At 44.0% G+C, this 27,119-nt stretch overlaps 1 protein-coding gene across 1 annotated transcript in view; it reads left to right on the forward strand.

Moving 5' to 3' along the window:
• The window catches only part of LOC126237300 (globin-1), a 304,528-nt gene that overhangs the window by 102,806 nt on the left and 174,603 nt on the right, over window positions 1-27,119 (forward strand). Inside the window, exon 2 of the mRNA XM_049947259.1 lies at window positions 19,481-19,568. The gene's annotated coding sequence lies outside the window, so the exon portion shown is untranslated. The remainder of the gene's footprint in view (window positions 1-19,480; window positions 19,569-27,119) is intronic.

Raw genomic sequence — 27,119 nt, forward strand, 5'->3', positions numbered from 1 at the left:
ATCTTGCTCCAGGGTCCAAAATCACTAGGGAGGGTCTCATTGACACATGCTTGATGACTATCCGTCCGACTGAGGAGAAACTTGCTCGGCAGTCACCTTGGTACTATTGCAGACTAGCATCCTATCTGATAGCACCAGATTTCACACTCTTTCTGTTTTTCGTTTCCAAACGACGCCCCCCTCCCCCTCCCAAAAAAAGACACATCATTACATTAGCCTCCAAGGCACACACAATAATTGAAGGGATGTAGCTTCACACTTGACTCATGGCACTGAGGAAGGATGCAAGAATCCACCTCTGAATTTAAGCAGGTCTAAACAAAACCAGTGGAAGTGTATCATAATGTTCAGGTTTGAAAATATAGACATTTAGTGTGGTCAGTATTGGGCGAAACCAACTTCAGAGAGTATATCTGAAACTAATTAAAAGTATATTTCTATATCTGATTTTTTTTTCACTATTACGCCTGCCTCGGAGTTTACAGTCAAACGAAATTCCCAGCTCTTGTTTTCTGTATTGGACATTCGATTGACTGTCAAGCCTGTATTCCAATGGTTCGCGGTTTTATTCGTCGTTGGTCTACTTTTTGTGTTATTTAAAGTGATTTTTATATCAGGACTTAATTTATGTGTGTTAAAAGAAACAAGTTCCGCTGTGGTACGGGTTCTTTCCAGTAATTTTGTGCGTGATGTGATGGTTAGTTCGATGCGGGCAGAGTCTCTGCACTGGCAACTGAACTCAGCATCTTGTTGAGGTCGTCCACATAAATGCTTACATCACTCCTTACTGGAAACATCCTTTATTTCAAAAGCAGAAAGATGCAATTAAAACTGCACTGTTATCGAACTTTCAGCATTAGTTACCTTCCCAATGTGATTCAGCTGAGTTACTTTTATACCATATAATTATTAGCTATGAAACGTGTTGACTATTTTGGTGATGCGTCTCTTCGTTCGGTAGTCCTATAATCATTATTATGGCACGGGTTCACTATTTTGGTAATTCAGCTCTACAAGTAGCTTTCATGCTGTCTACTGACCATCACAGCGTCAGAGATCGACAAAATGATGACATTGGCCGGAAAAAGATATAGGAAAATCCTAAAGGGAGAAGAATACGATGTCCATAAAAAAATAAAATCAGGAATCAGTAGTAATATTATTCATTGTTTTGTACATAGCAGCATTCTGATGGTGTGTATTTAAAATTCTGTATTGGACAGGTTATTCTGGCTTACGGATTCTAAATAAAGGATGCTTTTATTCATGTCTAAGAACGTCCTAGAACTTCAATACGATTATCCATTATAAATGCAGAAGGAAGGACGGCGCTTTGTTTATGTTCTTGCTTGTGATCGGGGCATTCCCTTACGTAATTGTGAAGGGAATCGATTCTCTCGTGCTTGGTGGCATTTGTCAGCTTTTTACTCAACGTCAAATAGATATTAGTTAAAATAAAAGTGATTAACCACCAATATTATCTCTCTCCATTTCTCTCCACCCCACACCCGTCCCTCTCTCTCCTCTATTCTTTCTCCCATTCATTCCGCAACTACTTAAAAAACTGGTAAGGTGACATTCTAGTAATGAAAAGTGTGTGCACGGCATCGCATAAACTGAAGCTGATGAGTGTTGAGATACAGTCGAATTTTTGTGGAATGTGGTGCTTGTTATTTTGCAGAATAACCCTACAAACTGATCACATAAACTGCTTCCAAGAAGGTACGGCTATAAGAAATATTTCTCTAAAGTAAGTCAAATTCAAATTATTTGTTGATCATTAATTAAACACAGCGAATTACATCAAGCTAGAGTGATGCAATAAAGTAGATCGTGATCAGTCAATCCTAGGTTGTCAACGCAACCATCACAGGCAAAGCCAGAGATATACTCAACACCAGACCAATAGTAATTTGACCCGTTGGACAGCCTTTTTCCCGGAGTAGTGCAACAACTCGACGTTGCAGGGACTTAACAAGCCGTTGGAAGTCTCGTACAGAAATATGAGCCTTGCTGCCTCTACAGTCGTCCAAACTGCGTAAATGTTGCCGGAGCAGGATTTTTGAGCACGAACTGACCTCTCAATTATGTTCCACAAATATTCGATGGGATTCAAGTCGGGCGATCTAAGTGGCCAAATCAATCGCTCGAATTGTGCAGCATTTTCTTCAAACCGATCGCGAACATTCGTGGACCGTAGACTTGACATCGTTGGTTCGGAACATGAATGGCTGGAAATGGTCTCCAAGTAGCCGGACATAAACATTTACAGTCAATAATCTGTTCAGTTGGACCAGAGGACTCGGTCCATTCCATGTAAACACAGCCCACACCATTATGGAACCACCACCAAATTGCACAATGCCTCGTTGACAACTTGGGACCATGGCTCCGTACGATCTGCACAACACTCTAACCCTACCATCACCTTAAACCAACTGAATCGGGACTCATCTGACCAGGCTACGGTTTTCCAATCGTCTAGGATCCAACCGAGATGGTCACGAGCCCAGAAGAGACGCTGCAGGGACGCCGTGCTGTTAGAAAAGACACTAGCGACGGACGTCGCTGCCATAGATCATTAACGCCAAATACGCCGCACTGTCGTAAAGGATTCGTTCGTCTTACGTCCAATATTGATTTCTGCTGTTATTTTACGCAGAGCTGCTTGTCTCTTAGTACCGACAACTCTACGCATACGCCGCTGCTCTCGGTTGTTAAGAGAAGACCGTCGGCCACTGTGTTGTCTGTGGTGAGAGGTAATGCCTGAAATTTAATATTCTCGGCACTCTCTTGACACTGTGGATCTCGGAATACTCAGTTCTGCAACGATTTCCGAAATGAAATGTTCCATGCGTCTTGCTCCAACTAATATACCGCTTTCAGAGTCTGTTTATTATCGTCGTGCGGCCATAATCACGTAGGAAACCTTTTCACATGAATCACCTGAGTGCAAATGACAGCTCCGCCAATGCACCTCCCTTTTACTACCACCATATATATATATATGTCCCATGACTTCCGTCACCTCAGTATAGTTCACTAATACGAAACAAGTACAGTACTAAGTCCAAGACCGAGTCCATATATTTAGATCCAAGTCCAAGTCGCATTCACTGTGATTCACAACCATTTTAGAACTAATCTGTGTTCAAAACGACACCACACGGAGTTGTGGAGTTGTGTTTGGGGAGGGGGGAGTTACTAGCGGTAGAACATCCTCTCTTCTCCCAACAAGATTTAAAATATATAAACATGATTTAAGGACATTAAAACATGTTAAATTACATATGGTTTCTAAGTTATACACGAGGGTTGGAGGTTAAATAGTGGCAACTATTTATTCACAGCGGATACAGAAGAGTTACACGTTTGCACCTGTTACTGTCCTTCAAAGTAGTCACTAGCGTTGTGTAGAACCATTTTTCCAGCGATGTGGAAGGCGTAGTATACCGTTAGCAGAGCCTGTTCTTATGATGGTGCGAATGGAGCGGTCTACTGCGTGTCGAATCTCTGGAACAGTTTCGAAGCGAATGCCACAAAGCCAAAACTGAAACGCCAATCCAATGAATGGCGTCATTATGAGACGCCGCGAAAGTCGAAAGTGCGTCAGAGCCCCAGTATGGTGAAAGTTATGGTGATTGTCGTGTACGACTGTGATGGTGTTACCCTAACGCATTACGTTCCTCCGCAGGAGACGGTCAATGCACAGTATTACTGTCCGTTTTTGGAGCATCACCTGCGACCAGCTTTGCGAAAGAAGCGGCGGCAGTTCCTGCGCAACCCAACCATCATTTTACACGACAATGGGCGGGCGCATACAGCACAAGCTGTGGCTGCTCTGTTCGGTCGATGGGACTGGAAAGTACTGTACCATCCACCATACTCCCCGGACTTAGTCCTTGTGACTTTGATTTGATACCGAAGATGAAGGAACCACTTCGTGGCATTCGCTTCAGAACTGTTCCAGAGATTCGACAGGCAGTAGACCGCTCCATTCGCACCATCAACAGAATAGGCTCTGCTAACGGTACACTACGCATTCCACATCGCTGGCAACGGGTTCTACCCATCGCTGGTGACTACTTTGAAGGACAGGAACAGGAGCAAACATGTAACTCTTTTGTATCGGTTGTGAATAAGTAGTTGCCATTATTTAAGTTCCAACCGTCGTATATCGATATCTTTGAGTTTTCCGTATAACATATTTTTTATGAATATGTAAATAAAACATATCTTCCTCCTCTGGTGCATGTCCTTGTTGACGATATGGTGGAGCACGACTTGGGACTATTAGGGATTAGGAATAGAAGAAAAATTGGATTTGTTTTGAGAAAGAAGTCAGTACTAGATGACGAGCGTTTTTTTGTTAGACATTGTTCTGAAAACAATGTCAGGTAGAAGTTATAGAAAAGAGGACCCCAAACGAAGCTGTTTGAGAGAGGGGGAGGAAAGTGCGAGAAAAAGTGAGCCATGATAAGAAGAGAATAAGAGGGCGAGGTGAGTTCTGTTACTATGAAGTAATGGAATTTTGTGTTTCAGTGGAAGGAATTAGTAAAAATGTGGATGGAATAGCAAGTGAAGCGTGTGGAGGTGCAATGCTGGCAGATTGAAATACACAGGAAGCTTCAACACAGCACACAGTACATTGCAGAAAGGAAGATTCTTTATGGAAACAAACCAGAAGGTTGACCCTAAACAATTACTGCACAGTATTCTTTCTTCTAGGAATGCTAGTCTCGCTGGGTATGCACGAAAACTTTGAAGTTTGCAAAGTGGAAACGTGTTGTTGGCGAAAGTGAAGCTGTGAAGATTGGTCGTTAGTTGTGCTTGGTGGCAACTGTTGCAATTCTGCTGTTTAACTTCAGTAATTTACATTTAAAAGCAGCTGAAACATTATATCAGGTTTAATATGCTATGAAGTTCCAACATAGCGCACACTTCCGTGCAGACTGAAAGATTCCTTCTGGTTGAACTGTTAACATTATCACTCACAGGGTGAATCGACAGGAAACAGCATTGTCGTCACAGATCGTTAATTTGTATTAGTATGAGTCTAACAGTCATTTCAGAGGTAATTTTCTGGAGTGGCCTTCTTCAACGTTTCACGCTCTTCTACCACGGTGCTGTGTTGCAGGGATCGCAGTTGGCCTTATTGATGAGTACGTCTAAACACTTCCCTACGTAGTGCTACTAAGTTGCAAGAGGCGATAACATGTTTGCCACCCAGCTGTGAACCTTCAGTTAGTGTATCTCACATTGGACTGTCACTGCAGAAGCTGATAATCGAGTCATGTTGACACGTGTGGGGTATTAACTCACCGGTGTTTTCGATAATTCTATTCAGTAGTCTCAGATTTCAAAGACATTTGCTTTCCGGTCCTGTTTATTCTTGGTTGATGACCTCTTGTCGTGTGTGCTTCCGTCTCTGCATATGCAGCTCACCTCAACACTCCGGTGGTAGTTGATCCACTTGCTCCATCCAAAGGCCCTACAATCATTTGCTGCCACTGGAGGATAGAGTAGCCTCCATTTTTGTCGCTCATACGACTGGCTTACTGCTCAGTCATAAACACCTCGTCGTTTGATGTACAGCTGACTAGGCTTCTCTCGCCCAAAAACAAACGGTAGCCTAAGAATGGTCAGTATTACCATCTCATAAAATTCTCTCTTGTGAAACATAGGTATGTTCGTTATTCTTATTTATGTATATACGTACATCTACATTTACATGATTACTCTGCAATTCACAGTTAAGAGCGTGGCAGAGGATTCACCGGACCACCTTCAAATTATTTCTTTACTATTCCACTCCCTAGGAGCACGCGGGAAAAACGAGTACATAAATCTTTCTGTGCGAGTTTTATTATTCTTGACGTTGATGATCCATCCACAGGGTATGGTCATAGACCTTGGCGACTACTGTAACGCTCTTCGTGGGAAGCATTGCGAAATCCAACTCGCACTTTTCTCACATGGCATCCTGAAAGCTACGGATCAAGGCACTCAGGCTGATACAGCATCTCTCGATTTCCGGAAGCCATTTGGCTCAATAACACACCTACATTTTCTATCGAAAGTACGATCATATTGGACATCAAGCGATGTTTGTGACTGGATTAAGGATCTTTTGATAGGAAGAACGAGGCATGAATGGAGATTCGTCGACAGATGTGCAGATAGCTTTAGGTGTGCCTCAGGGGAGTATGTTGTGACACTTGTTGTTCATGTTGAATATTAATGACCTTGGAGGCAGTAGCAGTAGTAACATCAAAATTTTCACAGTTGATGCAATTATCTATAATTTGAAACTTCCTGGTAGATTAAAACTGTGTGCTGGACCAAGACTCGAACTCGGGACCTTTGCCTTTCGCGGGCAAGTGCTCTACCAACTGAGCTACCCAAGCACGACTCACGCCTCGTCATCACAGCTTTACTTCTGCCAGTATCTCGTCTCCTACGTTCCAAACTTTACAGAAGCTCTCCTGCGATCCCTGCAGAACTAGCACTCCTGAAAGAAAGGATATTGCGGAGACATGGCTTAGCCACAGCTTGGGGGATGTTTCCAGAATGAGATTTTCACTCTGCAGCGGAGTGTGTGCTGATATGAAACTTCCTGACAGATTAAAACTGTGTGCCGGACCGAGACCTGGTAGAGCACTTGCCCGCGAAAGGCAAAGGTCCCGAGTTCTAGTCTCGGTCCGGCACACAGTTTTAATCTGCCAGGAAGCTTCATATCAGCGCACACTCCGCTGCAGAGTGAAAATCTCATTCTGGGTATCTATAATTTATTTTTTGAAAAATGCTGGATATGGATAAGATTCCAAAATGGTTGAAAGTTAGGCAACTTGCTTTAAATCTTCAGATATATAAAATTGTTCACTTCACAAAAAAGTAGCATCCTATGACTAGAATATCAAAGAATCAGAATTGGAATCGATGAACTCATACAATCACATGAGTGTAACAAGTTACAGGGGTACGAAATGATACAATCACATGGGCTTAATCGTAGGTAAAGCAGGTGGCATACTTCATTTCATTGGTAGAATGCTAGGGAAATGCATGCAGTCTATAAAGGAGATTGGTAACAAAACTCCGAGGAAACCGCTGCCAAATAGGACTAAAGGGGATGTCGAACGTATACAAAGAGGGGCACCACGTATGGTCACATGCTAGTTTGATCCATGGGAGAATGTCACGGAGATACTGGAGAACTGACAGACTCCTGATGATATATCTAGAAATACACTAATACTCCTTATGTATCGGTCGCCTAGGGTTCTCGAGAACAAGATTAGACAAATTGCAGAACGCAAAGAGGCGTTTAAACAATCATTTTACGCGTACTCCGTACGTGATTGGAAAGGGAAGCAGCCCTAATAGCTGGTGCAGTGGGAATTCCCTTGCCACCCACTTCACAGTGATTTGTACAACATGGATGTGTATTTAGATATAGATTATCACACATGCACAGGGCTAACCCCTTTTTTTTCTTTTTGTGTAATAGTTTATAGCAGTGTCTAAAACCTGTCACATGAACAGGCAAATGAAATTTTACAATATATTGGAAGTCCCAGCTTTTAAGTATAGCTGCGAAATATGGGTCCCGAATGCCAAAGACAGCATCCGAATTCAAGCCACAGAGGAGAAGTTTCTGCATCAAAGGTGGTAGCAAATTATATTCCATCCAATATGAAGACATAAGAAGCGAATTCAGTATCTTCTCAGTACTAGAATCGAAGAATACAAGCCAATATGGGTCAAACACTTCCTTCGAATGGACAACGAACGTCTGTCGCAACATCGGCAGAAGATGTTTGGAAAGACTACAGAAGAGCCCCGTAGACTTAAAGTCGTGAAATATTTGATACTTTTTGTAACACGCAGCTCTGAGGACCTAGTACTGGTCTTCGTCGACTTAAGCTACTATTCGGTCGAGTACTGTTTGACATATTAACAGAATTTGGAGTGGGCTCAAAAACATTAGGAATTACCAAGCAAATTGTAACACGGACACATTGAAAAGTAAGTTACATGACAGAAATCTTCAAAGAGTTTTTAGCTGAAACCGGTTTTTATCTTCAACTGTATGTTAGAGAAGATCATCCGAGAATGGGAAAAGGAATTAGCTACGGGAAAGCCCTACTGAAGGGTCAACTGCCTTGCATTCGCCAATGACCTGGGATCCAGTCAAGGAATACAAGAGGCTGCTGTGGAACAGAATCATCACGCTGAATGGATAAGCAGAGAAAGCTGGCCTACTTATTTCTTTGGAGAAAACAAAGCACATAAACAACAGAAGAATATTACCTTATCACCTAAAACAGACTGCGGTAAAACTAAAAGAGTGGACAGTTTGATATAGCTTGGTACAACAGTACAGATGAAAACTAGTGAAAGAAGGCCAACGAAAGCGGAAGAGAGAAGATGGTGGCTGCTTTTCGTAGGTCGCATGTTCCAAACAGGACAAAGGAAATCTAAATAAAAGCTAAACTCGGGCACTATAACATAGTGATCAAACCCGAAAGTCTGTACGCAAGTGAGCGCCCCAGGAGGGCAGGAAATGCTGAGTTGAGAAAACCCAGAAGTTTGAGCGAAAAATACTTTGGAAAATAACTGTCCTATTATACAAGTATGCTAGTGAAACATGGACTGAGGGAAAACCGGAACAGAAGAAAATCGAAGTATTTGAGTTGTGGTGCTACAAACGAATGTTGAAAATTAGCTGTGCTGATAAGGCAAGGAATGACGAAGTTGTGCGCAGAATCGGAGAGGAAAGGGAATGTGGAAAACACTGACAAGGAGAAGGGACAGAATGATAGGTTATCTGTTAAGATATCAGGGAACAACTTCAATGGTACTACAGGGAGTTGCAGAGGGTAGAAACTGTAGAGGAAGACAGAGATTGGAATACATCCAGCAGATAGTTGAGGACGTAGGTTGAAAGTGCTACTCAGAGATGAAGAGTGACACAGGAGAGGAATTCGTGGCGGGCAGAATCAAACTAGTCAGAAGACTGATGATTCAAACAAAATAAAAAAATAACAGTCGGACAATATAGACTACGAGGAAGTGGAGAGTGACATAGGAGTAATGAACAAGGGATGAAGTCAATAAGGAAACGACGACCAAAAATCTACGTACATCTGTGCGGGACAGATGCGACCCGACTAATGAAGCAAATATTTAATGTACTGAACAACAGACCTGAAGTTATGATATGTGGCTCAAGGCAGTAAGGAAGGGGCTCCAGAGCATTGGATTGCATCAGGAAGACAATTCTAACCGATCAAAGTACAGATCACTGATCGACACCTTTAAAGGCTTCCACGATAAACAGATGCAGATTATCGAGTGGAAAGAGGAGAGAAGGCAGAGAGCCAAAGAAAGAACGCAATGCTTTGGGGCTGAAAAACAGGCTTCTAAAAATGCCTTATAATTACTTTATGTGCTGTCTAAAGGTCCTAAGAATATACAGCATCCACTTCGTCCCCGATGTAGTACATAGTGCGGTGTCGCAGATTGTATCTACGCTGTCACTCAATATGTCGATTCACTGGCATTTCCACGACAGAAGTTCTTTATATACGTTTCAACTAACGATTACAGAATCATTTAACAATAGTAAAATTAATGAGTCTTAAGCGAATGGGATATCGTCTGGAATAAGGGGACTTGTGTGATGGTATGAGAGCATGCGCTGGACAGAGTCCGTATAACATGGAAGCCCCTGCGATGACACCGTACTGGAAAGCTTACGACGTGCATCCTCCAGCACGTGTATGTGTGCGAGCGCGTGTGAAAATGGTTATCGCCCTTGTCGACATTTATAGGCAAATCGATACTTCCTGAGATTGCTTTCGTGCAGGCGGATAGCTTTTGTTATTGGCTATAAGGTCGTAGAGTGGTTTTCTGTAGGCCAGTGATGAAAGATTCGGGAATGTGGTTAAAGAGGCACAGCTTTCTATAGTATATTTTGGTTGGTGTCATTTATTCGCAGAGTTTGTTAAACGTTCAAGCTGCAATAAAGCAAGCAACCACAATTATCAAAAAAGCAGATGTGTAATCGCTGTTTACAGTTTCGTTTTTGGAACGAGACTAGAATGATTTCTCATAGTCGTGGTCTGAAACAGGTATTTTTTATTTTTGTAGATTTGTTTTTCGAATAGGCCTCATGAATGTCGCCTTCTTCTCATATTGCATTAGCGTCGTTTGTGGACCATAACACTCTCCAGTGGGTCTCGCGAATTAGGTGGTCGAGGTAACAGAACAGTTAAAAAATCTCCTACTGCTTAGCCGACCGGTGTGGCTGAGCGGTTCTAGGCGCTTCAGTCTGGAACCGAGCCACTGCTACGGTCGCAGGTTCGAATCCTGCCTCGGGCTTGGATGTGTGTGATGTCCTTAGGTTAGTTAGGTTTAAGTAGTTCTAAGTTCTAGGGGACTGGTGACCTCAGATGTTAAGTCCCATAGTGCTCAGAGCCATTTGAACCATTTTTTATTTTCCCACTGCTTAGAACGGGTTGAGATTTGCTAATGCCTGCCTTCTCCTTCTTCCGTCCATAATGCTCCTATTTTATTGATTCACCTGCCTTTAATATTTTTTTCTGACATTTACGATTCTTGAATAGTATTTCATAGCAAATCTTTCTTCACGTATCTGGCCCTGAAGACTATTATTATTATTATTTTCGATTATTCCCATTTAAAGAGAGCGTTTGGACTTGAATTCCTTTATGATGATTGTTTATGTTTTTTCTGAGCCCAAATTTTCTTCATTTGTTCACTGTGTTGTTTCTTTCGCTCCGCTGTCCATTTGCATCCTGGTCTCTTCTGTGTTGTGGTGTCAAATTTATGTTTTTTGATGATGTTCCTGAATTCAGTTCTATTTTCTGCATCGTTTACTGTTATGTGTGCTTGTCTGAGGTCCTCTTCAACTTCTTTTATCCATTTTGTTTTTCCCCTGCCTGAGTTGATGACTTTAAGAATTCGCTTTGAAATTCTGTTTTCGTTCATCCTGTGGAACTGCATTCTTCTTTTCCTTATTGTATCCGTAATCATGTCTGTGCATTTATATAATTCTGATGTTGTTCTCTTCTTCCAGATTCCATGCTCTTGTATCGGGCCAAAAATTTTCCTGAGAATTTTCCTTTCTTGTTTCTCTATTTCTTTGATTTTAGTTTGCCCACCTATTTGTGTTGTTTCAGATGCATACAATGCCTCCGGAAATACGACAGTGTTGTAGTGCCTCAATTTTGCGTTAATGGATATGGACTTTTTGTTATAATAGTTCCACGTGAGTTTATATGCTTTCTGTAGGTTTTTTATTCTTTCCTCATTGGCCTTTAGGTTGATCCCTGATGGCTGGATGATTTCTCCCAGGTACTTAAAATGTGGTACTTATTATTATTATTATTATTATTATTACTATTATTATGTGTTAATTTCATGCATGATTAACTATGTTTTGGGAAGGACTCTAACTGTGTCAGTAATTATGTAAGTAATAAAGAAATGCGCCAATCAACCTTTTTTTTTCAAGCGTAGCGCGATACGTTTCAGGAATTTGTCCCCATTTCCTAGTGGTGTGAGATTTTTCATAAGTACTGGATATGTGTCTTGTTATCCTTCTGTCCCAGCTGTCAGTTTTTTTCTCAGCGTCTCGCGCCGCCTACATCGCGCAGAAATTCACACAAACACGTCATTCAGAATGCGTGAACCTGTGCGTGATGAAGGAGTCACAATACCTAGACACAATAAAAAAAACCACTGCATTGAAAGAAAGGCAAAACAACACACACGCTAACATCACATGAAATGTATAGTATTTTGTTATTTGAATTATTATTCTTATCATAATCATTTGACGTGAGATCGGCTGGGGAGTCGTAAAATAGTTGTGTACGCAATGTATATACACTGAGGTGGCAAAACTTACGGGAGAGCGATATGCGCACATACAGATTGCGGTAGTATGGTGTACACGAGGTATAAGAGGGCAGTGCACTGGCGGAGCTGTCATATGTTTGTACCTAGGTGATGCATGTGAAAAGATTTCCACCGCGATTATGGCCGCACGACAAGAATTAACAGACTCTTGAACGTGGAATGGTAGTTGGAGCTACATGCAAGGAACATTCCAGTTCGGAAAGCGCTAAGAAATTCAATATTCTGAGTTACGCATCGTCAAGAGTGTGCCGAAAATGCCACATTTCAGGCATTACCTCTCTCCACGGGCTGCGTAGTGGCAGGTGGCCTTCACTTAACGACCGAGAGCAGCGGCGTTTGCGTAAGGTCGCCAGTGGTTACAGACAAGCAACACTGCGTGAAATAATCGTAGAAATCAATGAGGGACGTACGACAAAAGTATCCGTAAGGACAATGCGGAAAAATTTGCCATTAGTGGGCCATAGCAGTAGACGACCGAAGCGAGTGCCTTTGTTAACAGCACGACATCGCCTGCAGTGCCTCTCCTGGTCTCGTGACCGAATCGGTTGGACCCTAGACGACTGGAAAACTGTGGCCTGTGTGGATGAGTACCGATTTCAGTTGGTAAGAACTGATGGTAGGGTTCGAGTGTGGTGCAGCCCAACGAAGCCATGGACCCAAGTTGAGAAGTCGCTGTGCAAGTTGTTGGTGGCTCTCCGATGGTGTGGGCTGTGTTTACATGGAATGGACTGGGTCCTCTGATCCAACTGAACCGATCACTGACTGGAAATGGTTGTCTTCGGCTACCTGGAGACCATTAAAGGCATTCATGGCTTCATGCTTTCAAACAACAGTGGATGGCAATGCACCGTGTCATTGGGCCGCAATTGTTAGCGGTTGGTTTGAAAAACGTTCTGGACAATTCTAACGACATGAATTCCATCGAACATTTATGCGACGTAACCGAGAGGTCGGTTCGTGAGCAAAATGCTGTACCGTGAACACTTTCGCAATTATGCATCGCTATAGAGGCAGTATGGCTCAGAATTCATGCTGGGAACTTAAAACGACTTGTTGAGTCCATGCCCCGTCGTACTGCTGCACTATCCCGAGCAAAAAAAGGTCCAACGTGATATTAGCAGGTATCTCATGACATTTGTCACCTCAAAGTATAGATAACTTGAAACCATAATTTTGACCAATTTGGTTTAATTTAAAAGTATTTCTTTGTAATTCTTCTTTTGAAGTGGCATTTATAGTCTCATCGTCAGCACGCGTCAATGTTTCTATGTAATGGACACTCCTTTGTTGTTTTTTATTCCCGCATTCCACTTTTTAATCATCTCATTTATATTTAAATTAAACAAAATTCCAGAAAAACTGTAACTTTGCTTAACTCCTTGATTAGTTATAGTACCATTGTTACTTATTTTTCCGTTTTTATTTAGTTTCATTGTATAAGCTTTTCTTGTAATATTGATCATTAGTCAAACGCCTTGACGTAGTCGATAACATTAATAAATTCTTTTATTTATCAACTCGCATCTTCTCCTATAATTATTACAATGTTTTCGTTCTCCTTTCTTAAAAATTGAGTACATAACCGCTGTTCATCAGATTTCCGATATTCTCGCTTTCTTCCGGCATAAATTTAATAATTGTAAAAATCTTATTTGAGGAGAATTGCACCGCCTTTTAACAACCAGTTAATAATGCCATCTATATCGTCTGCCTTTCTGTTTTTTATTGTATTTAAAACGACTAATTCTGCTAATGTTAGTGCATCTACCGCTTTTCCGTCACCATACTGCTGTGCTCGTTACGTTAAGTTTCGGTCCTGCCAAACTTTTTATAATGTTCTTCCCATTGTTTTTCGTCGATTGTGTTAATGTTTAATGTTTCTTTTTCTTATGTGCTTAAAAGCTTGATTGATTTATTGGCAACTGATTGTTGTCGATTAATGTCATTTGCTAGATTACTGCCGGCCGAAGTGGCCGTGCGGTTAAAGGCGCTGCAGTCTGGAACCGCAAGACCGCTACGGTTGCAGGTTCGAATCCTGCCTCGGGCATGGATGTGTGTGATGTCCTTAGGTTAGTTAGGTTTAACTAGTTCTAAGTTCTAGGGGACTAATGACCTCAGCAGTTGAGTCCCATAGTGCTCAGAGCCATTTTTTGCTAGATTACCTGTATCGGGTGTCTCTCCTAGGAGTCGTCAGGCACATTCTCTCTCGCGAATCGCGAGGTATTTGCAAATTAGTTTTTGCAACGTGTAGCTGGAGGCGGCCCAGCCAAATCCTGCTCGTCACGTCTTTCATACGACACACAGCGCCGACGGGAAACGTCGGTTTGTTTCCAGTTAGAAACAGAATGATTTTTAAATCGCGATTTTACATTTCCGTTCAATAAGTCGGACCCATACTAGTCCAGCGCGTCATTCGTCTTATCGATGTGTATTAACAGGGACATTAATTCGCGATGAATAATGAGTACTCCAGCAGCGGCTGAGCAACGCTTTTTCCTGGCTGTAGTAGTCGGCGCGGAAAAGGGCGATGCTGTCGCTGCAAAAGTACTGAGTATTCTTCGTGTTTTACTGTCCCTATTAATACATATTGCTCTGTCGAATGGGTACGTGAAGTTCTACTTTAAAAACAAACCGCCGGCCGCAGTGGTCTAGCGGTTCTAGGCGCTCCGTCCGGAACCGCGCGACTGCTACGGTCACAGGTTCGAATCCTGCCTCGGGCATGGATGTGTGTGATGTCCTTAGGTTAGTTACGTTTAAGTAGTTCTAAGTTCTAGGGGACTGATGACGACAGATGTTAAGTCCCATAGTGCTCAGAGCCATTTTTTTTTTTAACAAACCGGCGCATTCCATCGAAATTGGCCCTTGTGTAAAAGACATCATAAGCAAGATTCCACATACAAGTACCAAAAAAGATGAAATTGCAATTATCTGCCGAACTACTACACTACTGGCCATTAAAATTGTTACACCAAGAAGAAATGCAGATGATAAACGGGTATTCATTGGACAAATATACACTCCTGGAAATTGAAATAAGAACACCGTGAATTCATTGTCCCAGGAAGGGGAAACTTTATTGATACATTCCTGGGGTCAGATACATCACATGATCACACTGACAGAACCACAGGCCCATAGACACAGGCAACAGAGCATGCACAATGTCGGCACTAGTACAGTGTATATCCACCTTTCGCAGCAATGCAGGCTGCTATTCTCCCATGGAGACGATCGTAGAGATGCCGGATGTAGTCCTGTGGAACGGCTTGCCATGCCATTTCCACCTGGCGCCTCAGTTGGACCAGCGTTCGTGCTGGACGTGCAGACCGCGTGAGACGACGCTTCATCCAGTCCCAAACATGCTCAATGGGGGACAGATCCGGAGATCTTGCTGGCCAGGGTAGTTGACTTACACCTCCTAGAGCACGTTGGGTGGCACGGGATACATGCGGACGTGCATTGTCCTGTTGGAACAGCAAGTTCCCTTGCCGGTCTAGGAATGGTAGAACGATGGGTTCGATGACGGTTTGGATGTACCGTGCACTATTCAGTGACCCCTCGACGATCACCAGTGGTGTACGGCCAGTGTAGGAGATCGCTCCCCACACCATGATGCCGGGTGTTGGCCCTGTGTGCCTCGGTCGTATGCAGTCCTGATTGTGGCGCTCACCTGCACGGCGCCAAACACGCATACGACCATCATTGGCACCAAGGCAGAAGCGACTCTCATCGCTGAAGACGACACGTCTCCATTCGTCCCTCCATTCACGCCTGTCGCGACACCACTGGAGGCGGGCTGCACGAAGTTGGGGCGTGAGCGGAAGACGGCCTAACGGTGTGCGGGACCGTAGCCCAGCTTCATGGAGACGGTTGCGAATGGTCCTCGCCGATACCCCAGAAGCAACAGTGTCCCTAAGTTGCTGGGAAGTGGCGGTGCGGTCCCCTACGGCACTGCGTAGGATCCTACGGTCTTGGCGTGCATCCGTGCGTCGCTGCGGTCCGGTCCCAGGTCGACGGGCACGTGCACCTTCCGCCGACCACTGGCGACAACATCGATGTACTGTGGAGACCTCACGCCCCACGTGTTGAGCAATTCGGCGGTACGTCCACCCGGCCTCCCGCATGCCCACTATACGCCCTCGCTCAAAGTCCGTCAACTGCACATACGGTTCACGTCCACGCTGTCGCGGCATGCTACTAGTGTTAAAGACTGCGATGGAGCTCTGTATGCCACGGCAAACTGGCTGACACTGACGGCGGCGGTGCACAAATGCTGCGCAGCTAGCGCCATTCGACGGCCAACACCGCGGTTCCTGGTGTGTCCGCTGTGCCGTGCGTGTGATCATTGCTTGTACAGCCCTCTCGCAGTGTCCGGAGCAAGTATGGTGGGTCTGACACACCGGTGTCAATGTGTTCTTTTTTCCATTTCCAGGAGTGTATTATACTAGAACTGACATGTGATTACATTTTCACGCATTTTGGGTGCACAGATCCTGAGAAATCAGTACCCAGAACAACCACCTCTGGCCGTGATAACGGCCTTAATACACCTGGGAATTGAGTCAAACAGACCTTGGATGGCGTGTACAGGTACAGCTACACATGCAGCTTCAACACGATACCACAATTCAGCAAGAGTAGTGACTGCCGTATTGTGACGAGCTAGTTGCTCGGCCACCATTGACCACACGTTTTCAGTTGGTGAGAGATCTAGAGAATGTGCTGGCCAGGGAAGCAGTCGAACATTTTGTGTATCCAGAAAGGCCCGTACAGTACCTGCAAATGTGGTCATGCATTATCCTGCTGATATCGCAGGGATCGAATGAAGGGTAGAGCAACGGGTCGTATCACATCTGAAATGTGTCGTCCACTGTTCAAAGTGCCATCAGTGCGAACAAGACGTGACCGAGACGTGTAACCAATGGCACGCCATACCATGACGCCGGGTGATACGCCAGTATGGCGATGACGAATACACGCTTCCAATGTGCGTTCATCACGATGTCGCCAAACACGGATGCGACCTTCATGATGCTGTAAACACAACCTGGATTCATCCGAAAAAATGACGTTTTGCCATTCGTGCACCCAGGTTCGTCGTTGAGCACACCATCGCAGGCGCTCCTGTCTGTGATGCAGCGTCAAGGGTAACCGTAGCCGTGGTCCCCGAGCTGATAGTCCATGCTGCTGCAAACGACGTCGAACTGTTCGTGCAGATGGTTGTTGTCTTGCAAACGTCCCCATCTGTTGACTCAGGGATCGAGACGTGGCTGCACGATCCGTTACAGCCATGCGGATAAGATGCATGTCATCTCGACTGCTGGTGATACGTGGCCGTTGGCATCCAGCACGCCGTTCCGTATTACCCTCCTGAACCCACCGATTCCATATTCTGCTAACAGTCATTGGATCTCGACTAACGCGAGCAGCAATGTCGCGATACGATAAACCGCTCTCGCGATAGGCTATAATCCGACCGTTATCAAAGTCGGAAACGTGATGATTCGCATTTCTCCTCCTTACACGTGGCATCACAACAACGTTTCACCAGGCAACGCCGGTCAACTGCTGTTTGTGTATGAGAAATCGGTTGGAAACTTTCCTCATGTCAGCACGTTGTAGGTGTCGCCACCGGCGCCAACCTTGTGTGAATGCTCTGAAAAGCTAATCATTTGCATATCTCAGCATCTTCTTCCTGTCGGTTAAATTTCGCATCTGTAGCACGTCATCTTCGTGGTGTAGCAATTTTAATGGCCAGTAGTGTAATAGATATTGCTCTGTAGAATGGGTACGTGAAGTTCCACTTTAAAAACAAACCGATGTTTTCCGTCGAAGTTAGCCCTTGTGTAAAAGACAATACAAGTAGGACTTTCTTGCGCTGACTCCAGCTACACGTAGCAAAAAAAAATGTAATAGCAAATACGTGCCGAGATAATAGAAAAAATGCGCTTGATGACTATTAGAAGAGAATCGCTGTACATCTGTCGACGTTAGCGATGTGTGGCTTCCTAAATTGTCATTTAGCATTTACTGTTCTTCGGTTTAATTTAGCAGCATGTATAGACATGCAATGGCAGCAGTATCTAGTACTACACGTCGTATAGCTACAACGGCGTGCCTGGCTCATTTACCAGTGCCAGCTGCGACAGACAGCTGACTGCGAGCACCGTACTGGGTCGCGAGGTTAACGCGCTGTCACGTGACGTCACAGGCCTGAGTTATGCACCTGAGGCGAACTGCTGCTCCAGCCCGTATTCATTGTTCGCCACACACCAGCCCGCTGCTGCAGGCAGTCATTTCTCGGGCGGACACTAATAGGTCGGAGCGGACACTAATAGGTCGAGTCTCTTCCATTTGTGAGACAGTGCAGTCTTCGAACGAACTATAAAAAAATGTCTCTGAGCACTATGGGACTAAACATCTGAGGTCATCAGTCACCCAGAACTTAGAACTACTTTAACCTAACTAACCTAAGGACATCACACACATCCATGCCCGAGGCAGGATTCGAACCTGCGACCGCAGCGGTCGCGCGGTTCCAGTCTGTAGCGCCTAGAACCGCTCGGCCACTCCGGCCGGCCGAACGAGTAATGGCTAAAGCTTTAAATACACGTCAAGCAAACGAGCAGTCACTCCCTTGGTATAGAACAGCCTACTTTGCATGAAAACTGACCAACTAGCAAGCAGACACGTGTATTTGCATACCTTCTCGACCGTTCACACAGCAAAAGTCCAACTACTCATCTAGTCATCTAGAGGTCTGTGATTTACTTGGTTTCCTAAATCGTTCCTGAAGAATGCTTACATAATTGTTTCAAAAAAGGGCAATTTCATCCTTCTTTCTCCTTAAAGAGAGCAAATACTCCCTCTCAAATCAATATTTAAACCTTACTTCCTTCGTAGCAGAGCGCGCCAGTTTCAAATTCCCATTTCGAAAATTTAATTTTTTTTTTCTTTCTACATTACTTTAGACGGGTGGCAGGATGCTTTCGTAAGACATAGCTGGTTACATTTTCTATTTTCTCCAACTGATAAATTGTTCCATCGCTAGTGACCTCCGTGTTTTTCAGACGTTTTTATGTAACTGAAGAAGTGCCCACGAAAGTGTAAGTGGTGATCCAGCTATAATTTCGTCTCGCATATAGTGAGCATCAAGGGAAAGAAACTGTCAGAATTTGGATGCTCTGCCAGAAAAATCAGATAATAGTTGCGACTCGGATGGTGGGAGTACAGGAAGCACAGCTGCTGTTTAAAAGTACCAGACTGAGTCACGTGGTAATTCTTTGAGAACTGCCGGACGAGAGATACTATTGAAACTTTGTGGTACTTAAAATAATGATTTTAATATACCTCTCTATTTTTAAAACAGTGCCAAATTATCCTGTCATTGTACCTCTTCCAGATTCGTAGAAACAAAGAACATTATCTTTAATTGACACCCGATGTTCTACTTCTTAAATTTTGTTTTCAGTCACACTTTTATGTAGTGCCTGTAATTATAACCGTTTTTACGAAGTTATTTTCGTTTCAGATTCCCAGTGGTTCAGCCCAAGTTCTCCTCGAGAACATTTCGTTTATCGCCGCTACTTATCTTTCGTCACAAAGACTTCACGAACCTGGTAAGTAAGGAAAGATTAAGCTGTGCGCTCAAGTGGAACGTTTGTCATTTATGCCTAATAAAAAGTAGTTCAGTTGTTGTAATCTTCTGCGTCTTCATTTACACTCACAGCGAAGAGCAACAAACGTCTTCTTCTTTTTTTCTTTTGTCCACGTCAGCGCAGGGTCGGCATTGTTATATACGGATTTTGCACGGTTAGTTTAAGGGGTGGCGGGATGCCCATCCTGTGACTTCCTAGGATGAAATGCTTGCGTGTAGTGTTGTTCGTGTGTAAATGAGCGAAAGTTTTCTAAATGTTTGCGAAACGTGTAAATGAGGTGAGACTTGGGAACCAGACCAATATTCACATAGTGGAATGTGGTAAACCACCTGAAAACCACATCCAGGCTTGCCGGCACACCGACCCTCGTCGTTCATTCGCCGGGCACGATCGATCCGGAGCCGGCGCAACTCCCCGTCCCGGAAACGGCGTGCTAACGCACACGGCTACCCGCCCTATGAAGAGCATCAAATATAGTGGAAAATAATTATTGGGTTGTCAACTTCCAAGCAGTGACGTATCAGTTAACATGTCTTTCACACTTTTGCCCGATGGCCGTTCAACAAGGGTAATATTCCGTATATTGGACATCGAAGTGACTAATTGAATTCCCTCTCTCTCGCTCACAAACTAAAGCAGTTAAAGACTTTTTATACCAATTAATATCGCACGTTTGTGACACGAATGGTACCGTTCTGTCTTGAAAGTAGGTGTTCACTACTGATTTGGATTTGCGTATGTTTATGGCTGAGTGCCAAAAGACGTTATGTAAATGTGTTTAACTAAGATGCAGTCTAATGTAAATTGGAATAAAGCGCACAAAAATGGTCACTGACTCTTAGATCAAATCTGTTTTGCCACTTGTGCGATGAAATATGAAAAGAAAAATTAACGGAGGACATTGGAAAAGTCGAAAGAAGAGCAGTTCGGATTGTATTATCGCGAAATATGGGAGAGAGAGTGTCGAGGATAGGATAAGCGAGTTGGTGCGGCAGTCATTTAAACAAATGCGTTTTTCCTTGCGGCGAGATTTTTTCACGAAATTTCAATCACCAGTTTTCTTCTCAGAATGAGAAAATATCTTATTGACGCCAACCTGCTTAGGGGGAAAGAATAATCGTAATGAAATAAGAGAAATCAGAGCTCGTACGGAAAGATATAAGTTTTCCTTTCTCCCGTGCGCCGTTCGTGTGTGGAACGGTAGAGAAATAGTCTGAAGGTAGTTCGATGAAACCTTTGCCAGACACTGTGAATTACACAGCAGTCATGTAGATGTATACTTAGATGTAGAAATAAATTAAAAACAAGCTTGGGATGTTACGGAACCATTTTTTCCTAAAGGACAATTCGGCACAGCCGACAGTCGCAAAATGGCGGATAAAGTAAGATGGATATGCCAACACCGGCGAATTAACCGTTGCTAGTCTGTTACACTGGAAAAAAACATGAGTGTGATATGAAGGTGGTTTTCCACGTTGGTTTAGGCAAATGCTGGGCTACTTCTCAAACTTCGCCTAAGAAAATATGATGTTACTCTTAGGCGATAACGCACAGAACAAAGTTTGCACGATTCACATATAGATGGCGCACGTCACTTCTCTCCCTTATGTTAACTTGACGACTGTGGCGGCAGGAAGTGCGTCCGCCCACAGATTTGAAATAAAATAAATTTTACCCAATCATGAAAACAGCGCAGGGTCAGAGAGAGAGAGAACGATGCTACTACCTCACGACAACTACCAGAGAATGTTGTGCATATGGCGTATCACACGACAGGTCACGTTGTCTTGGAGAACTACTGCCAGAAAATTTCATGAGTTGCGAAGATGTGGTCTCTTTCACCTTACAGCAGGTAGCAAGTCACTTTCAAGGTGTAGAACATAGTCGGCAGCCTACTTATTATGTGCGAGATTAGGCGCTGAGCAACTGTTGGGATTCATGCAAACAGCTTTCAGTGTAAAGGAACCGTCTGCCATATTTTTTTGGAGGCTGTTTCTTAGTCAGAGCGAAAAGCCTGCGACCATCTTTGCAGACAGCGCCTATGACAGAGTTGCTTCACCACAAGCTACTTACAATCCCTTCCAAAAGAAGAGTTAAACAAGAAAGTCATAGTCATAGCGGAAGCTCAGTTATTCGTCATTATCATCATCATTATCGTCGTCGTCGTAAGCCGTTTGGCAGTCAGTGACGGATAAATGCGTCCTCCAGACCTATCTATGATGGCATATTCATCCTGCATTTCTTCTTGCGTCATCTATTCACTTCCGTAAAGCGTCTTTTTTTTTTCCTCCAATTCTGCATCACCTTCTACGCTCCACCTACCATCCATTCCCCTGGCTACTTTTCCCAACCACTTCCTTTCTCATTTTCACTCCAGTCTATTCTGTGATTCTCTGTATGTTTTTATGACTCTCTTAGCAATTTCCAACCTGAATTTCTCTACTGGCAGTACACGTTGATGGTAAAAAACCTCTGCTTAGAACAAAATACTCCAATTTTATTTTAAATGTTATGACTTTATCCCTGCAAATATTACTACTTTCTGTACAATAATGGCATCATTTATACTGAAAGTGCAGTACATATTGGGATCGCAGTTAGATCTAAACGTGTCGGAAAAAATCACAAAGTTCTGTAAATTCTACTGACCTGCTGTATTCGCTCTAAGTACAGGGTGACACACGGGACACGGACGATTTTGAACTGCGTACTACTGAGGGCGCGGTGGTGGGAGGTGGTCATGGTGGGGATAGTTCTGATCCACACAAGACGCCATTTCATTTACTATGGAGCAGTGGGACTTTCAACGTCGAGTGTTTGTCTATGACTTTCGTGAAAAGTGATGAGTCTATTATTGCTACACAGCGATTGTTTCGTGCGCTGTGGAAAACTTCAGATCTACTGGAAACATACTGGATAAGAAGCATCCTGGCCAAAGACGCAGAGTAACGACACCAGAAAATTTTGAAAGGGTAAAGCAAGCGGCAGTCAGAAGCCCAGGACTGCCAGCTAGACATCATGCTAGTGAGTTACGAATCAATCGTGAATCGGTTAGACGAATTTTGCATAAAGAATTAAAATTCCGTTCCATCCCTACAAAATGTTCATAGTCCAACAACTTAAGGAAAATGATTTTGCTGTACCAGAAGACTTCGCTTACAGAATGCAAGGGATTTTGGGATCTAATGAAAATTAAATTTTATTGATGAGTGATGAAGCTCATTTTCATTTAAACGGGACCGTGAATAATCAAAACCTACGTTACTGGGCTCCAGAGCATCCACACCTTATCCACCAGCGTCCACTACACTCAGAAAAAGTAAGTCTGGTGTGTTCTTAGCTCTGTTGGCATTATTGGACCTTATTTTTTTTAAGAGAACGGGGCCACATTTACTATTAATTCGGTTCGTTACATTCGTATGCTTGAAACATTCTTGAAACCAGAACTAAGAAGACGACGAATCCCTTTAAAACGCGTTTGGTTCCAGCAGGATGGGGCAACATCGCACACCGCAAACACTTCAATGACAGTTCTTAGACGCATTTTTCCTGGCCGGACTATCTCACTTTTTGGGAATGTTCCATGGTCTCCCAGGTCTCCCGACTTGTCAGAATGTGACTTTTTTCTGTGGGGGTACCTTAAGAACTGTGTCTGTAACCATAAACCACGAAATTTGGTCGAGTTGAAGAATGCAGTCATTCAAGAAATTGCTGCCTCCCTGCAGAGATTTTAGTCCGTGTGATGAAGGATTTTGAGAAGAGACTTTAGTCCTGCATTCAAAATTATGGACATCACATTGACGACATTATTTTTCACAAATAACTTTGTTAACTAAAATGGAAAATAATGAGCTTTGATTTTGTGTAAATAAACATGTATTAATTAAAAAACGTTGGCTGAGTATTATTTCATTAAAAACGGTCCGTCTCCCGTGTGTCACCCCGTACAAGCTGATCAAAATAAAACTGGCCCAGAAAATACACTCTAAGACACAAGGGAAACGACGCACCATCAAGGAATTATCCGAATGAGACGGAAATCGGTAGGTGTGATGTACACGCACAGACAAAAATTGGAGTTTCAGAAGAATTGGATGATTTATTCAAGAGAAACAGCTTCACAAATTAAGCAAGGCAGTGACGCGTTGGTCCACCTCTGGCCCTTTATAAAGCAGTTTTTCGACTTGGCGTTGGTCGACGAGGGATACCATGCCAAATTTTACCCAATTGGCGCGTTAGATCGTCAATATCCAGAGCTGGTTGGAGAGCCCTACCCATAATGCTCCAAACATTCTCAATTGGGGAGACATGTGGCGAGCTTGCTGGAAAAGGACGGAGACAAGCAGTAGAAACACTTTTCTGTGCGGACGTCCATTATCTTGTTGAATTGTAAGCCCAGGCTGTCTTGCCATGACGGGCAGCAAAACGGGGCGTAGGACATCATCGGCTTACCAAGGGTGCCGCGTTTGATGGCCAAAGGGGTCCTGCTGTGAAATAAAATGGCACCACAGACCTTCACTTCTAGTTAGCAGACAGGTTGGCGGCTGACAGGTGGTTTCCCGCCGCTGTCCGGGGCTCCTCCAGACACGTCATCGCTGATCATTGGTGCTCAGTTCGAAGGGGGCCTCATCACAGGAGACAGTCCTACCCCAGCCAGTGAGATTCCAGTGCCAGATGATTAGAGAAGACGTCCTGGACGGCGGTGGAATACCAACTTGACTCTCGACCGCCATACGGCCTGACGGTCTAGGGTGCTATTTTATTTCATAACAGGGCCCCTTTGCTTGTTATCCCCGGCACCCTAACAGCTCAGTGGTATGTCGATGTTATTCTACGCCCCGTTTTGTTGCCATTCTTGACATGGCACGCTGGGATTACATTTCAGCAAAATAATGCTCTTCCGCACACGTGGAGAGTTTCTGTTGCTTGCCTTCATGCTTGCCAAACCCTACCTTGATCAGCAAGGTCGCCGGATCTCTCCCCAGTTGAGAAAGTTTCGACCATTATGGACAGGCCCCTCCAACTAGTTCAGGATTTTGACACTCTAACGATCCAGTTGGACAAAATTTGGCAAGATAATCTTCAGGAGGACATTCAGCAACTCAATGAATCAATGGAAAGTCGAATAACTGCTTACTAAAGAGCCAGAGGTGGACCAATGGCCGGCCGTTGTGGCCGAGCGGTTCTAGGCGCTTCAGTCCGGAACCGCGTTGCTGCTACGGTAGCAGGCTCGAATCCTGCCTCGGGCATGGATGTGTGTGCTGTCCTTAGTTTGTGGAGCTGTTTCTCTTGAATAGATCATCCAATTCTTCTGAAACTTCAATCACTTTTTTGTCTGTACACGTACATCACATCTACCGATTTCCGTCCTATTCGGATAATTCCTTGGTGGTGGGTCTTTTTTTTTCCTTAGGAGCGTAAGTTGGGTTGCTTAAGATCCATGTAACATTTTCTGGGCCAGTTTTATTTTGCCCACCCTGTAGTTTTTCCAGTCCACTGAAAGGTGAGGCGACAATTTTCATCGGGTTCTTTTGACTGAAATGGAATCCAACAATTTGTGACTCGGATCTTTAGGCTCAGACAGACTATTTCGTGACATAGCCGACATTCCAAGACTGAGTTAATTTATTTATGAAGTCAACGTTGTCAAAAAGAGCAAACTCACAATCATTAAAGAGTCATATGTTCACATCGATAGGCGATATACATTCGAGGATGCGCTTGTAGTCGATACAAGTTGTGAAAGCACACACCCAGTTCGAGTATGAGCGTATGCTAGGTACAATCATGCACTATTTCCCGTTAAACGTTGTACTGATTCTTTAAGTTATTGATCTGCTGATTACAGTCTGCTGAAACACGCAATTTAAAGAAATAAAGTGCTATCGAGGCACAAAAACTTTTGTGTAAAAAGTTAATTAGTAACGGGGACATGTTAGTTTGAATGAACACACTTCTGCTGTCCTGTCGCTGGTTGGATGTCGCCTTATAGCAGTACTCCACAATAGTGCAGTTACGACTATGTTTGGATTCGACGTCACGTACCTTGCTTTGACGCTGGCTGTAGTGGCCGCGCGGTTCTAGGCGCTACAGTCTGGAACCACGCGACCGCTACGGTCGCAGGTTCGAATCCTGCCTCGGGCATGGGTGTGTGTGATGTCCTTAGGTTAGTTAGGTTTAACTAGTTCTAAGTTCTAGGGGACTGATGACCACAGCAGTTGAGTCCCATAGTGCTCAGAGCCATTTGATTTGAACCTTGCTCTGACGTTATCAGGTTGTTCCTCTCCACCCTATGTTAATCTTCTCCTATTTGTTGATTACAGCACAGCGTCTGTTAAATTTCATATGCTTTCGAAGGCTGTGCAACAGAACCATTTTCCACTGTCAACTTTTTTCAGTCACCGTCAGTATTGTCAGCATCCAGGTCTAGGTTCTTACAAGGAATCCCTAGAGTGCGAGGTCGCAAGAGGCCAACACAGTTTACGGCATTTGACGCCCCACATGCTATCCACCATGCAACCGCAATATTGGCCGCTAATGGCAACAGGGTGGGGTTGGCGGTAACCAATGGTGAGCACAACGTGAGGCTACGGAGCATAGTTGAGCTGCTTAGTCGACGAGTAACTCGCAACAGCGCTCCAGCGGTAGAGGTCTTATTAAAAAGCAGAAAAATGGCAGCAATACACAAAGCAGACATTGCGTTTTATATACAACAACAATTCCCGAAGTTGACAACTCGTCAGAAACGAACACAAGGACTTTCGCAAAGTGAGAAAGAAGTGGCACATGAAATACACTACTGGCCGTTAAAACTGCTACACCACGAAGATTACGTGCTACAGATGCGAAATTTAACCGACAGGAAGAAGATGCTGTGATAATCAAATGATTAGTTTTTCAGAGCATTCACACAAGGTTCGCGCCGGTGGCGACACCTACAACGTGCTGACATGAGGAAAGTTTCCAACCGATTTCTCATACACAAACAACAGTTGACCGGCGTTGCCTGGTGAAACGTTGTTGTGATGCCTCGTGTAAGGAGGAGAAATGCGTACCATCACGTTTCCGACTTTGATAAAGGTCGGATTGTAGCCTATCGCGATTGCAGTTTATCGTATCGCGACATTGCTGCTCGCGTTAGTCGAGATCCAATGACTGTTAGCAGAATATGGAATCGGTGGGTTCAGGAGGGTAATACGGAACGCCGTGCTGGATCCCAACGGCCTCGTATCACTAGCAGTCAAGATGACAGGCATCTTATCCGCATGGCTGTAACGGGTCGTGAAGCCACGTCTCGATCCCTGAGTCAACAGATGTGGACGTTTGAAAGACAACAACCATCTGCACGAACAGTTCGACGACGTTTGCAGCAGCATGGACTATCAGCTCGGAGACCACGGCAGCGGGTACCCTTGACGCTGCATCACAGACAGGAGCGCCTGCGATGGTGTACTCAACGACGAACCTGGGTGCACGAATGGCAAAACGCCATTTTTCGGTTGAAACCAGGTT

Source organism: Schistocerca nitens, chromosome 2 (genome assembly GCF_023898315.1).
Source record: "Schistocerca nitens isolate TAMUIC-IGC-003100 chromosome 2, iqSchNite1.1, whole genome shotgun sequence".
Taxonomy (NCBI): domain Eukaryota; kingdom Metazoa; phylum Arthropoda; class Insecta; order Orthoptera; family Acrididae; genus Schistocerca; species Schistocerca nitens.